Source organism: Anguilla anguilla, chromosome 4, assembly GCF_013347855.1.
Source record: "Anguilla anguilla isolate fAngAng1 chromosome 4, fAngAng1.pri, whole genome shotgun sequence".
In the NCBI taxonomy this organism is placed as follows: domain Eukaryota; kingdom Metazoa; phylum Chordata; class Actinopteri; order Anguilliformes; family Anguillidae; genus Anguilla; species Anguilla anguilla.
The window spans coordinates 12,762,806-12,777,097 of record NC_049204.1 but is presented as its reverse complement, the minus strand read 5'-3'; the positions used below and the strand labels follow the sequence as shown (position 1 = coordinate 12,777,097).

The 14,292-nt window shown below is 42.3% G+C and overlaps 1 protein-coding gene across 6 annotated transcripts in view; it reads right to left on the bottom strand.

Moving 5' to 3' along the window:
- The window catches only part of lpp (LIM domain containing preferred translocation partner in lipoma), a 244,668-nt gene that overhangs the window by 99,383 nt on the left and 130,993 nt on the right, over window positions 1-14,292 (bottom strand). The gene's annotated exons all lie outside the window — the stretch shown is intronic.

The window sequence follows — 14,292 nt, the reverse complement described above, 5'->3', positions numbered from 1 at the left end:
TCGGTTGGAGAAACCGCAGCTGATCCTGCAGCAATGACTAAAATGCGGGAAAATTACATCTCTGCACAATAACAAGAAAATGCTCAAACGGATCATTCCATTATATTACATTTGTGTGCGCATATGCAGCCAGGAATAGAAACAGCACAATTGAAAGGCAATAGCACCTCATTTTAATATAGGCAAACCTGAACATAGGATAGTGGTGCTCCACAGTGTTGATGTCAATCAACCCAAGTCAGGGGATAAATCCCTAAAAGGAAAATTATATATTTACAGTACTGAAGAGAACCCTTAAGAGGTACTATTAAAAAAAAGAAGTGTAAACTCTCAGTCATTTCAGGCTACTGCTGCAAGCAATATAATCTGGATCTAGCCAGAACCCAGAATTTATCATAGTCTTGAATGACAAGATTTGAGTACAAAGACTTCATTGCTGCACAATACACTTATGGGGCAGACTTCTATATAGGAATCATATTGTTACAAGCAGATTACCATGCAAAACTGTTCATTCTTTGTTAAGTAGTAAACTAGCTATTGTTTTGAAATTGAAAAATTCCATTGAAGTTAAGGAAATGATTTTGGTGGAGTATGTGTCTAGTTAGAAATCAGGTGACAAGCCAATTTTGGAGTTATGAAGTCCATCCTAATCCAAAACGATTGGACCAAACCAGACTGAGGAGTCACCCACCAAATGGATTTTGATCTGACTTCACTCTGCAGATGAGTTCAGATTAAATCATTTGTCCACGTGCTCCTAAGCGCCAAACCAAACTCAAGCTTTGCAAATTGAAGGCTTTTCCGAGACGTAATGGGAATTGGCTGTGATGTTAAGGCTTTGATGAGTCTTGTTCAAAAATTCCATTTGCTTTCCCCTTTTATCCGTTTTCATTAAAATCTAATTGATGTCATCAATGCAGTTTATCCGAGTCTGCTGACCAAATTCATTAATCAGAATCTGGAGATGGGTTAAAAAAACGAAAAAAAACTCACAGAGCACTATTTCTGTTACAAAGAACACATGTTCACCTTACACAATCCAGTGTTTCTCAGATTGAGGGCATGACATTTAATAGTCCCTCTGAGTATCCAAACGCCTCATGCGAGTCCTTTATGTAACAACCTTGTGATCTCCACAGAAACCCTTTGGAGTAGCACTACATCTAAACCGCAGTGAATTTTTTTTTTTAAATCCACAACTCCGCTGTGGGCCGTCTCCCTCCCTTGCCCCTCCCCCTCAGACGCTGCAGCAGAGCTCAGTCGAAAGTCTGGGATGACATGAAGTGAAGACGGCCAGTTTCATGTGTGGCTCTCTGCGGCATCAAAGTTGTTTTGGGTTCATTATTTTTCGGTGAAAAGGCCGTAAATATTTCAGGGGACGCGTGAGTAATCGAGAGGGTCTCGCGCGAAGCCGCTTTGCGTCGGGACGTTGGGGGAGCAGGGCCGATGAACGGGCGCTGTTATCCAGCGCGGGGCGTCCGCCGGTTCCCCCCCTCCTCGAGACTGTACAGAGGAGGACGGAGAAGGGAGCCGTGTTGGCTAGAGGGCAAATGCGTGCAGGATGCGGCGTGATTCGGAACGGACCCTGACATCAGCGAGAGCAAAACTCACATTAGCCACAGGACACTTTCCAAACCAAACTTTCAAATAAATTAATGGTTATAAAATTCTAAATCATCAATCACACAATGGTTCGGTTTAGGGAGGTAAATAATACGTTTAATGCTTCAGTCACCTTCCTTGACCAAACCTTTACATTTAGTTTGATGGCAGAGTAACCTGGTCCTACAGGTTTTTGCAACAATGTAAAAATAATTATTCCTTTCCTCACCACATGCTCCTGGTCCATGTTCTGTCTGCCTGCAAAACTGCCTGTTCCGCCAGGTCACTTCAAGTGTTTCATAGGCCAGCTGATCGGCTGCTTAACCACCAATAATTTCTCCAACTTCAAGAGTATGTCGCTTGCGTACCAGGCAGTCAAGGATTCTGGTCCTTCTTCTCCCACAATCACCCACATCAAGGGCTCTCTGCTCCAACCTGGCAACCTCTGCACGTTTGGCAGCTCCTGCCCATGTGACTTCCTTCAGAAAAGCTCAACTTTTCTCTATACTTTGTGGGCAAATGAATTAGCCCCAGCTTTCAGAACTGCAGATTTACAAACCATCTACCAACCTCAATAAAAATACACCTGCCTAGACCCCAGAACTTGCCCTGACATGCCCTGTACCAAGCACCCAAATACTGCATCTCTCCAGCCCTCATACTCTAATAAGAAATGACGTACGTGCAAAGTAGAACTTAGACTACACACTATAATAGGGTAGTGCGAGGGTAAGTAATGCTGTTCATTGCCCTTATAGATCCTTATTAAGCAGTAACCAGACATGTAATGAAGGTAAATGAAGGGAAATTAATGTAATGTAATAAATGCAATTATGGGAAATTGTTGGGAACTATCTATGTGTTCTGTAATATTTTATACCTTTGAAATTGTGTAATAAAACTACAGCTTTTCAGCTTGATAAGTGCACCAGCCAAAGAAAAAAAACGTCTTGTTGTCGCTGTCGTCATTGTCATCATCATCAGTAATGACAGTAGTAGTTTTGTTAATATTAATAATCACATCTATCATCATCCTCATTGTCATCATGATTATCATGATCACTTGTCCTTACTCTCTTCTGACAGCATGGTGCCTAGCAACTCAGCTCATCAGCTCAACTGAGCTGGCTCTGACTCATTACAGAGGTGGCAGGCTACTTCAGCCCTACTCTGAAGAACTGCGATCCTTTTAACGGAGAGCCTACGGGAAAGGAGGCTCAACTGCTAAAACGCAGAGACGAATCAGGAGGGTGGCTGCTGTGTGACTCACAGCTGAAAACAGGGCTTAGATCTCATAGGTCAGAACGTCATTGCATGTCAAATAAAACAACCAGGTCAATTGAAAGGGATGTCTGTAGTCCCTTAGGGAAAACAGCGTAGCAGTACTTCCCTGCATAATTTCAGATACTCAGCCCCTGTATAAAGTCCTAAAACTTGCACCTTTACTATTCTATAATATTCCATAATGGAAATATGCAGCACGTGTGTCATAATTTAAGTAGCAACATCATTCCAAGAGTAATACTGTAATGTAGATTTTAATAGAGGGATATAAAAAAAATATTTTTGTTACAGTGTAAAATATTTGACATTTTTTACAATATTACATGGAGGTTTTGGCAACTGGGAATTAAACTGGTTTGCAATATAAACTTTGTATAATTTATTGGACAATCGCCCCTATATATAACATAAATCTTTAAAATGGGCTCTGTTTGCAGGTGCATGGGAGTAAGTAACATTGAACAATACTCAAATGACAACTCGTAAAATAAAAATAATGCTTTAAGTCACAGACCTCAGCACTTCAGCAGATCATGTCCTGGCCTTGTTTCAATATCATAAAGCCGTTAAGATTGCAGATAAATCTATAATTAGTGCGCCAGGTACAAATAATAAATCTGCAATCAGGAATATGCAGTGGCTTCCTAATGCTAGTGTACTTAACCAGAATGGGTGCAATGTAACAGCTGGCATCTACAGCCTAGCTAATTGCATACATTAATTACATTTATTTTTTAGATAATGAGGAAAACAAAATTTGATAGCCCTGAAGGGCATATTTTGGGCAAGCATTTTCCATTAAATATTCACTCAGTCCTCAACGTACTGTATGCCCTTGGTACTTACCATAGAGTCTTAACCTTTGAGTTCTTTACAAGCCAAGGTCTGAATTTGTTCTCTTTTTATTTCAACATGTTTTCTCCCGTCTTTCAATTTCGGAATGTTCAGGCGTTCTCGCAGGCCCGGTCTGCAACTACAATATCCAACAGTCAGTCCATGAGAGCAGACGGACTCACACATCTGCCCTGTTTCAGACACCAGGGAATGCAGCTTCTTTTCACTCCTCAGTCCACCATTTGACCTGCACAGTCTTTGTGTCAGAGAATTGCGCTCCACGTGCACCATGCTACTGGCCAATCGGCCAGAGGGGGCGCTCTTGCAAAATGATACAGCGCAAATTCTTTTTGACTGAAACCCTCCCTCCCTGGGCAAAGCAGTGAGAAATCATACCATGACCATCTGGACATACGGGCTGAAAAAATGGCAAAGTGGCAACCTTTACAAGAAATCTAATAAACAACACAAAAACCTAACAACTGAAAAACATTCAAAAGTCAGGCGCTTTGCTATGCCACTGTTATGAATTGGCTAGTAACTGATTTAATTCTGGCCTATTCCAACAGATGCCAAATCACAAATCACAAAGAGGTGGGGTGCGTCATGAGAATAGATTTCTTAAAATCCAAGATTGTCAGAGCAACAGGGAAACAAGCACATAGAAACACATTTTCATTAATTTTAGTCAACAGATATCAAATAAACCGTAATTTATTGATACAAATGAAATTATCAAAACTAGTTGGTGTAAATAAGTTTTGTATGTTGCAAATGGTTATTGATAATCTAGTTTAAAATTTCAAACAGTGTAAATGTGGTACCTGACCAGCTGAGTGCTGCTACAAAAAGGCGGAGGCAACAAAACAAATTAATAAGTTACTTAGAAGTAGCAAATTCATAAACATACAACATAACATTGAGTGCCATGTAGGGAGACTGAGAATGTAGTCCTTCAAGTAGCAGGTGCGTTTGAAGATGTAATTTTAGATGTGGCATAGGCGGGGCTAGTAATACCATTAAACATGTTTAGAATTCAGCATTAGTTGAGCCAAGATGACAAGTTCACAAAGAGAACCTGCACTTCTATTCTAAAAATGAAGCTGCATACACCTGCCCCTACAGCCATACTGTCATTTAATGACTCACTCTCCCCTCATTCCACAGCTAGGAAAGAAAGGTGTTAAGTAAGATATCTTCATACCGACTTGCTTTTAAGTTGTCAAGGAGACCACGGTGGTCACTAGAGGCGAATCCATATGCTGGCTGTTTGCCACTGAAGATGTCAGTGTGATTCCATCAAGCATTCGACCAGCTTTGTTCTACAGTAGTTCCAAGATATTCACAGCCGAAGCTGGTTCAACGCTGCAACAGTTCAGCAACTTCAACAGATCTCCTCTGGAGAGCTTGTGTCTCCTGGGCCTCCATTGAAACTAAAGCTTAAATTAGATTTGTGGAAGTTCTAAAGGGGGGGCCGCTGCTCAGAACGCACTACCTGAACATCTGAAGATTTCATGGAGATGAATAGTAATGAAGTCAAAAAACTTCTCTTCTGTTGACTTATTTATTTAAGAGTATATCTACCGGCGCACTGTAACCCAGAAAGTTACTGAGCAGACAGGTTACTCTAGTTTTGTGGAAGCTCAATTCTTTTGTGTGTGCGATGGATAAGGATAGAAAAATTAACTGTGGTTGTCTACTTTCTGCACTTAAAGTTTGTTCGACAAGGTGCAGAGTCCAGTTTGCACCAAGAGCAACAGCAGGACCAGGAGAAACCAATGTTTCGGTTCAAATTTAGAAGACCTTAATATCATGCAAAACAAGTAAATACCTATCCAAATTCCACGACTGCATTTAATAAAAACAAATTTTAAAAACTACAAAGAGATTGGTCAGACTGCAACCATCGTCCCAACGCCCCTAATGAATAACATACAGTGCACGGAATCCATCAAAGAGCCTTGCGATTTTTCGCCGGGTCTTCTGACTGGGAAAAATAAGCACCGGGAAGGACGCGAGCGAAAACTTGCGCCTGCTCGAATCGTTGGACACGGCGTCCCGTCGCCGGAGCCGGGCGTGGGTTGTCGGGTTCGAGCGGCGCCAGCGCGGCTCGTGTGCCGCGCATGCAGCCGGCTCCATTTGCGCTGGCGGAGAGAGAGCGCGGCTCCACGCGAGCGGTAATGAAGCAAGCAGCGGGGACGCCACTTTAATGCAACAGCTTCTCTCTTTATTGAGAATAATTATGCTCAAGTAGCTGCTTTGTGAACAAGGAATTCTAATCAGTAATTAAAGTCATTTGAGAAACCACGAGAGGTGTAATTGGTTATCGAGAATGAGTGTGTTTACATATGAGAGTGGCAAATTAATGCCCTTGAGCTCAGAAAGGGATTGAGCTGGATCCAGCCACATATATTATAATAGAGATTAACAATATTTTTTAAAAATAATTAGAACACTTGCATACACATTCTTGGTACCAAGACTTAAACAATCGTCTTCGTGATACTCACTTAAGAAATCAGGGAGTTTTGCAGTCGTTCCACTTGCCATAAGAAAATATACTTCAGCATGAGCTCTAGCAAACCCCCTAATGATTCCCAATAACTATCCGGTAATTTAGTTAATCTTTGGAGGAGCTATTTTGAAAGTGACCTTTTCTTCAATGAAAGCGTGTGCTTGCGCTGGAGGCTGTGGCTCCATTTTCCCTGGGAGGACTGATTTTAAAGAAGACGTAACAACTATAGCATGCTCTATTAGCTGCAAAACCATAGGAGAAGACCAGTCAGACAGGGCAAAAAAATGTTTTAATCTGGAATTAATCTGGAATGGAAATGATCATTAAAGGAGTGCATGCAAGCAGGTCTTCAGTCTTTTGTTGCCTGGTATTTGGGAAAAAAGCATACGACGAGGATCTCACTGCCAGCCAGCACCTACCTTGCCTTTTCAGTGGTTATGGAGTAGCACAGTGTATTTCCTGAATTAACCCTGAGAGAACCATATGTTTGCGTGTTATGTTACCCTGAACCTATTCTGGGTCTGTGACACATTTATCTAAAGCAGTACTATTTAAAAAAGGGAATCCATTTTTGAACTAATGGTCATTGCAATTGGACATGATATATCTACATATTGTCACCTATGACCTGCATGCACATTGCTCACATATTTTGTCATCTCATGTGACCAATGGACGAATGGCAGGGTCAGTGATTGGCTCTCTGAGTGAAGGGGCAGTTCCTAGGCACTGTATAAAGAAAGCAGGCAAAGTCAGGGCATCCGCCACTCAAAACAAAACTGAGCCGGTCATAACAGTTCTTCATTCTTCATAATAATTCCGTAAAATGAAGCAATACTGCAAAAAAATCTTAATGGTATGGCAAAACGAAGACCACCTAAACTGCGTTGGCTGAAAATCAGACCCAGACAAAATGCATGTGCTCAGTCTCAGAGCTGAAGGAGTTCTATTGTTCTTTCATTTTTCAAATTTTGTTTGTTTGTTTGTTTGTTTGGGTGCGTGGGTGATTGATTTTCCCTCTGGACTTGATTTATCACACAAAACTTGAGGAGTTTCTGTATGCTGGCATTACACAAACCGCAGTAAACAAAAATAATTACTGGGGTTGTGTGATAGCAGGGGTCCAAACAGTAGTTGTGTGAATAGAGTACTATAGCTCCACACCAAGTCTGGGTTCTGTCGTCTGGGGTTCAGGACATTTACTCTAAAGCACCTTATACCTGTTTTCTGCACGAAAAAAACAAAAAAACAAACTTGAACTCTCCAAATGTAAACGTATAATCTGAATGGACAATGTGCATTCCTGACTAATCTAGATACATAAATATAATTAATGGGGTTTGTGCATGAGTCTGTGTATGTGTGCATGTGTGTCTGAAAGAGAGAGAGATTTGCTGCAGAGCTAAGTACTGTATATGTAGCACAAATTACAGAAAATACATTCAATAGAAGCAACTAATCCTTCCAAAAAAAAAAAAAAAAAAAGATAAATTATTTTAATGACCGAGGTGACATTTTACATTTTTATCTTGCGGGGAGTGTATTTAAAATGCCGTGTGGCAAAAGCGTTCCAAACATACTGTTTATACATAATTACAGAGATGATTTTTACCTTCCACCAGAATAGAGCAGCTGAGCTCTTCTCTTAATTAGCTGTGAAATATGAGAGTGATTTATTATTTCATTTGGCTGGAGATTGAAGCGAAGCATTTGAGGTCTTTACAGATATAATTTTTTAAGTGCACAGGAGCAGACCAAATTGGCTTCTGTGGGTTTAGCAGAATTCCTGTGGGAAGTGAAATTGAGTTTAAGATTAAACAGAATAAAAGAAGGATTATACTATTTTGTTTAACCAATGAAATAAATACAGTAGAAATTTGACAGCCTCGAAGGAAATCCCGCCTTGCAATTTCTCAAACAGATTCCTACAGTATTGAACTGCGTATTTCTCAACAATTTAAGACACCCCCGCATGACCGTATACCTGAATAAAGTAAGTTGTTTCTAAAGATAAAAAAGCTTAATTTTCACGACTAGAACTGAGGACCCTGTAAAAGAAAATGCCTGCCACTGAAAAAACATTGAAAATCACAGCCACTGCACATTCACATGTAATGGAAGCTGCTCCTGTTTCTTCTTCTTTATTGTTTGCCATTCAACTTGATTTTTTTGTTCATGTGATTCCAAGTGGGAGACTTTCCAGGAAAGGGAGCCTGCCCCATGCAAAGGCACCTCTGAGCCGTGGATATATACTGTACACAGCCTTGGGCAGGATAGTTGTTTTTGCACATGAGCGAACGCAAAAGAAAAAAGAAAAAAGAAAAAAAAAAACTCTGTCCGTCAGGAATACGAGACCTCCGAAATGACGGCCGGCGTTCGGTCTCTAGCCCGGCGCGGTCCGGGCGCCAAAAGAATAAAAGAAGAACGCGGCTTGGCGCGTCGCAGAGGCCCGCTCGAAGCCGCACCGCGTGAGGAATGAAGGTCTGCGGCGGCTCGTTCAGAAAGCACGCCGCCATCGAGGAGGTCTGAGAGCAGGCCTTCCGGTTCATCTGAGGACGGACGCAGCAAGGCCAAGGAGCCGCGCGCTCGGGATGCGTCCGTCCCGATTCGGCCGTTTTCTCCACACCATATACGGTATACCTTTCCTTTTTTTTAATCGATGAAGACCGTTAATCCACTGTGAGGCTGAGACACCGAAAGGGAAAATAAAACTCGTGCATTTACTTTCAGAGCTAACCCAGTGCTCTTGCGCGTTACCTGAGTTTTTTTAGAAACGTATCAATTTCACCGTCAAGTATTGGATTGCTCACCTAGAGGTTAAGACTCGGAGAGTTATTCTATGGATTAGCCACTGCAACTGCTGCAAGGGGGGAAAGCAAAAATGGCAACACAGGAGCTGAAGTTACAGTGCTCCTATAAAACAGCTCATTTCCAAATGAACATAGTTCATAGTTCTATTCCTATTCACACTTGGAGCTGAGGGAGCAGGAACATACACAATAAGATTTGTACCATGAAGCTTCTATGAAAACATATGAAAAAATTGCATAATTAATTTAACATTACAAAGATGTGCAAACAGAATACTGTAAACCAGAAAACAAAAGCCACTTTTTAAATAAACCTTTGTGCCTATTTGCCTTCTACCTAAAAATAGTATATAATATAATACGAGAATATAATATGAGGATTGTACCTTATCGTACAATACACAATAAGGTACAATACTAATTTTGTAACAGTTATTCATAGCCATAAATAAGTCCAGTTCACACAGAGGCAAGGCATGCTGTAAAATATACAACAAATATCAGATAATAAACCCTAGAATTAATTTTGCATTGCTGATATGCATTTACAAAGGATGTAAGTGTTTTAACCTGAAGTTTCCCTTCCAGCAAATTAAAATCAGAAAACCTCAGGTCATACGTCCAACATGAGCAGTCAAACCGTCAAACAAAGAGGCACCTGGATTAGAATAAACGAGGTAAATGTCTGTTCTTCACATGCCTGCCCTGCAATATTCTACCCATCGAAGCATGAGACAAGGTCACCCAACTGCTGTTGCCCTCTTCATTTGACTCACATGGTTCACTTTACAAAGTCAGGGCGTTAACAATAACAAAGACCACTGGCACGGAAATGTACAGATGTGCTCAACGATGTGCTCAGTAAGCATATGGGCGCGTGTGCATGTGCATGCGCGTGTGCATACGTGCATCTATGTCTGACAACCTGTGGTTTATGAGGCCGGTCAGGACCCCCGCTGGTGAATTTCCTGTGGAGTCTCTTGGTGGCGCACGGATCAGAGTCTGACATAACAGCTGGAAGAGACGGTTGAACGTTTGACAGCCGCGGAGGGAGGAAACAGAGCAGCCAAAATACTTGTTTGCAGAGAGCTTGCAATTGTGGTCTTGACTGCGAAATGGTGGGTTTTCATGAACGTTGTCCCCGCACATTGCAATTGGGTTTCGCCATTTTGGTGTGGGTACAGTTCATGTTCCAATGGCAAGAATGATCACTGGCCGATAAAAACAAATATCCTACCTGATTTCTACTTCTATTTTTACACCCCTGTCTCAGTAAACATTTAACATGAAATGGATGGGTGAGAAAGAGGCCTAAAAAGTCTCCGTTTTCATTTAATGTGAATTGTTTTTTCTGAAGTAAAGGCTTCTTGAAATTCTTTCAGCCAATTTTTTTTTTTTCACTGAAGTACAGTAAATCTTGTGGTTATTTAATTTCAGCAAATTGGCATGATATTATGTCTCCTTAGCTAAAATGACAGTGGACAGACTGACCCTGGCTTAGGGTATCTTTGAAATTAAACTGCAGACCTAAAGTGGAAATTAAGATTAGCCGAATAAAAAAAAAAAACTTGTCCCATTTAATGGGACCTTTTGTCGAACTATGACATTATTTGAGCCTTGGTTAAAAAGTACTTCAGGACATATGATCTTTGCGGTCCATGATTCTGTACAAAGGGAATACACCAAAATTATTTTTCAGGTACTCAAACTGCAGTGCATGGACTGTGCTCATTGGTCCTTTATTCCATTCTGATTCAGTTTCAGTTTTAAACTTCAAACACTTTATAACAAACAAAAAACTGAACTATGGCAACTGATGAATTCTGGCCAGAAATGGCAGGATGTAAGTGACTGATTTTCATGGCTCTGGGGGTGTAAACATGGGGCTGAAGATTTCTGAACAAAGGGCTAAATGGCACCTTGGTACAGTGCATAAAAGATTTTTTCACAAAATCCATATGCTTTCAGGTAGTTGCCATGGAAATTACATGCAGGTATTAATTGTGATCTAAAATAAGTTTTAGCGCCTTTGGAATGAACGCATTGACACACACCTCCTCCCCCCATCCCACGCAACACCTCTCTCCTCATGATCAAGGACAAGAAAGAAATTTTGGTGATCGCCAGAAAATCATGATCACTTTTGCCGGAAACCCTGCGTGCCAAGCGAGATCCCGCGACACGTCATGCAATGGCTACGTGATTCCCAGTTACTATTAACACGAATCAGTTAATTTCTCAAATTAGCCACCCTGAGAGAAAACCCCCGTCAGAGGACAGAGCCAAAGACCAGCCCTTGTTTCATGTTGCTCTGAGCTCTGACAGGGCATCCAAGCCACCCTTCTCCTGTATTCTCGCCGTACAGGCTATAAAAACTAACCAGGCATATTAAGAAAAGGTAAGCTCTTTCTTTACTGCTCCACCGGGCGTGCTAGCGCACAGGATGGCACCACTGCCATGCCTAGGGGCAAAACTTATAAGTGTATTTAATTTCACATTTTTAGCACGAGCCTCGCTCCCGTTCTCGGCTCTTGTTCAGTCGGCGAACGAGCGAAGAGGCACCACGGCTTCAGAGTGGCGGCAACTTGACTAACGGGGCATGAATTGCGCTGGAAACTCTCGTTTTCCCAACAAAAAAAAAACTATTCGTCCGGGTTTTGTTTCTCTTAATAAATTTCATGAGCCATTTTGTTTGGTGACTGATACAGCGCTTCAGTTCCGTCCTCCCTAATGGCATGCATTATTCATGGACTATGAACGCGTGAAGTGTGCTCAGAAAAAAATTCTAATCTTATGGCTTCCTTCTTTCCTTTCCTTAAAGCAAATCTTGCTTCCCCCGATTCCATTTGCGTCACGATCGTGCCAGAATGATCAATGATCTCGCTCGGTCTCGAGAGCCGTCGTTTGGCGCTGAGGTGGGCCTATCCAGCGAGAGCAGGGTTTCCCAGCGGATTAACCCACTTACACACCGCGTGACGGAACATTCCGGGACACCCACTGCTAAAAACAATATGCGTCGAACCCGCCGCCACCGAACCCAGCTTCCTTGCACCCTGAAGTGAGGAGCATCGGCGCGTGGGCAAGCCAAGCGCGCTCGAGCAGCTGCTCGGTTTTACAGGCTTGTTTTCGTTTAAGGCTGCGGTCGACGTTAGCCCGTCGGCCCGCTGCCTTCGCGCTGACTGACGCGGCGAGGCGGACCGCTGGGTCTATTAAAGGGCCTGCTACGGAACCTCCTGAGCCCCGAGTCAGACTCGGGTCGACCTTTGTCCTCAGCCGTCGCGTTTGACCCGTAGGTTCCAGCCACCGCTTTTACGCGGACATCGAAATTCTCCCCCCCCGACCCAGAACGAGGCTAAATATACTCGGGGGCGGTGATCCGCGGTGACAGCTGTGGATTTACCCAGGGAAACTTGCGTGAGCCTCCCCGGCGAAGACCAGTGAGCTCTGCAGATGTAGTGCACTGACAGAGGGAGAACAGGAAGGGGTCTGCGTCTCTTGGCTACGAAGCTCCATTAAATTTTTTGCCCGCTTGTGGTGTTTTTGGCTTGGTTTTTCTCTTTCTTTTTTTCGACTTACGAGGCGTAAAATATCATCACCTGTGTTATACAGCAGAGACATTTTCGCATTTCTCACAGCTTATATCACAAATGCATAATCAAGCACTTTACAACCCTTGGATGCAATACACGGGTTCTTGGCAAAGGCCCTACTTTACATTTAGGATCTTCCTGGGAGTGATTACAGTCGCTGAGCAGGGCCAGGGTCTCGGAAATTGCATGTAGCAGTGAGTTCCCCGCTCAAAAGCGGCACATATTACCGTCACTAATTCTTCATGCATGACCTTGTTCTTCCCATATCAAAGCTCTTTAAACCCACAAGCTGCTGAACCTGAAATTATGGGTGACGTGCGCCCTTGGGCTCTGGTTAGAGGCTTTCCATTTCCGCCTCCTCGCGCTGTTCTCCTCTGACCGTCATTACCGCGGCTGGCTGACCTGGCGGAATCTGCCACCAGGTCTACAGAGCCATCCGCCCTGCACCTTACTGGCCGGACAATGAACGAGTGACCAATCTGTCCCTGTCCCAATTCCTCTGGGGTGGAGCCCACACAAGACAATGGAGGACCTGGGCACTCGGCCAGGCTGCGCTGTTACCCAGGCCGGACTCTCATTTGCATTTATGCTAATCCCTCGCATTTCAGACTGCCCCTATGAGAAGTTTACAACAACAAGCAATAGATAATGGGAAACAAAGATAATCTGCGCGTAAAGAATGGCTGACAGGGAAGGGAGAACAGGTGGATGTGCCAATCTGGAAGCGACTTTATTTCATACCATGCGTTGGTCCTACTGTATGTTCCACTGGCAGGGTCTTCTTAAGACCATTCCCTGACTGCGGGACCTGAACTGTCAATCTTAAACTGTTGTTGTCTGACTGCATTGAACTATTATATTTTCCAAATATACATATTATATATCTTAACAACCCAGTTGTTCCATTTACCAGTGACAATTGTTTATTGCTGACGTACTGAATACATACAATTACACTGTTCTCCTCACTATTTATTCTCATTACACACCAATTTTTTGTTCGTTACTGGTCCTACAGCTTTTCAGCCAGACCTACCAAATTTTCCCAGTGGCTTCACCTAGTATGGGATTGCATTTTTTGTACTTTACTTTACAAATATTTGAGATATTTACAATTTTATATTGAATAATTTCCCACTGATTGACACTGATGGAACATTCAGAATCTGAACACACTTGCAGCTGACATCACAATCAGTCTCTTGCAAAGCTTCCAATGGACAAAATCCTGAATATTAGTTTTCTGTTAGTTATAATACTTGCGAGCTAACATGCATGTTTCAAAATTGGCTTTTTCAAGCCAGCTTAATTTTTGTCCTTTTTTTTTTTATTGAAAATGTTTTTAAATACTTTGCATGGAGAGTAAAGGTTCCCAACATGGTAAAAGTGTGGCATGTAAAACATGACATTTTACCTATTTCATTTAGCTCCCCCTTCTCCCGAAGACCCAATTAATTTTAAAATGCTGTAGTCATTAAACACTAATTCATATCAAAGCAAACAGAGACACTTCACATTTATTCTGCACTAGTGAGCACTGCGGGTTGTAGAGAACTGCTGGGGTCTCCCCACTAAATTACTGGCTTGGCCTGAAAAAGAGTTTTTTTAATACAGTACATTATGTGTACTATATCAAAGAAGGCTATAGTAACAC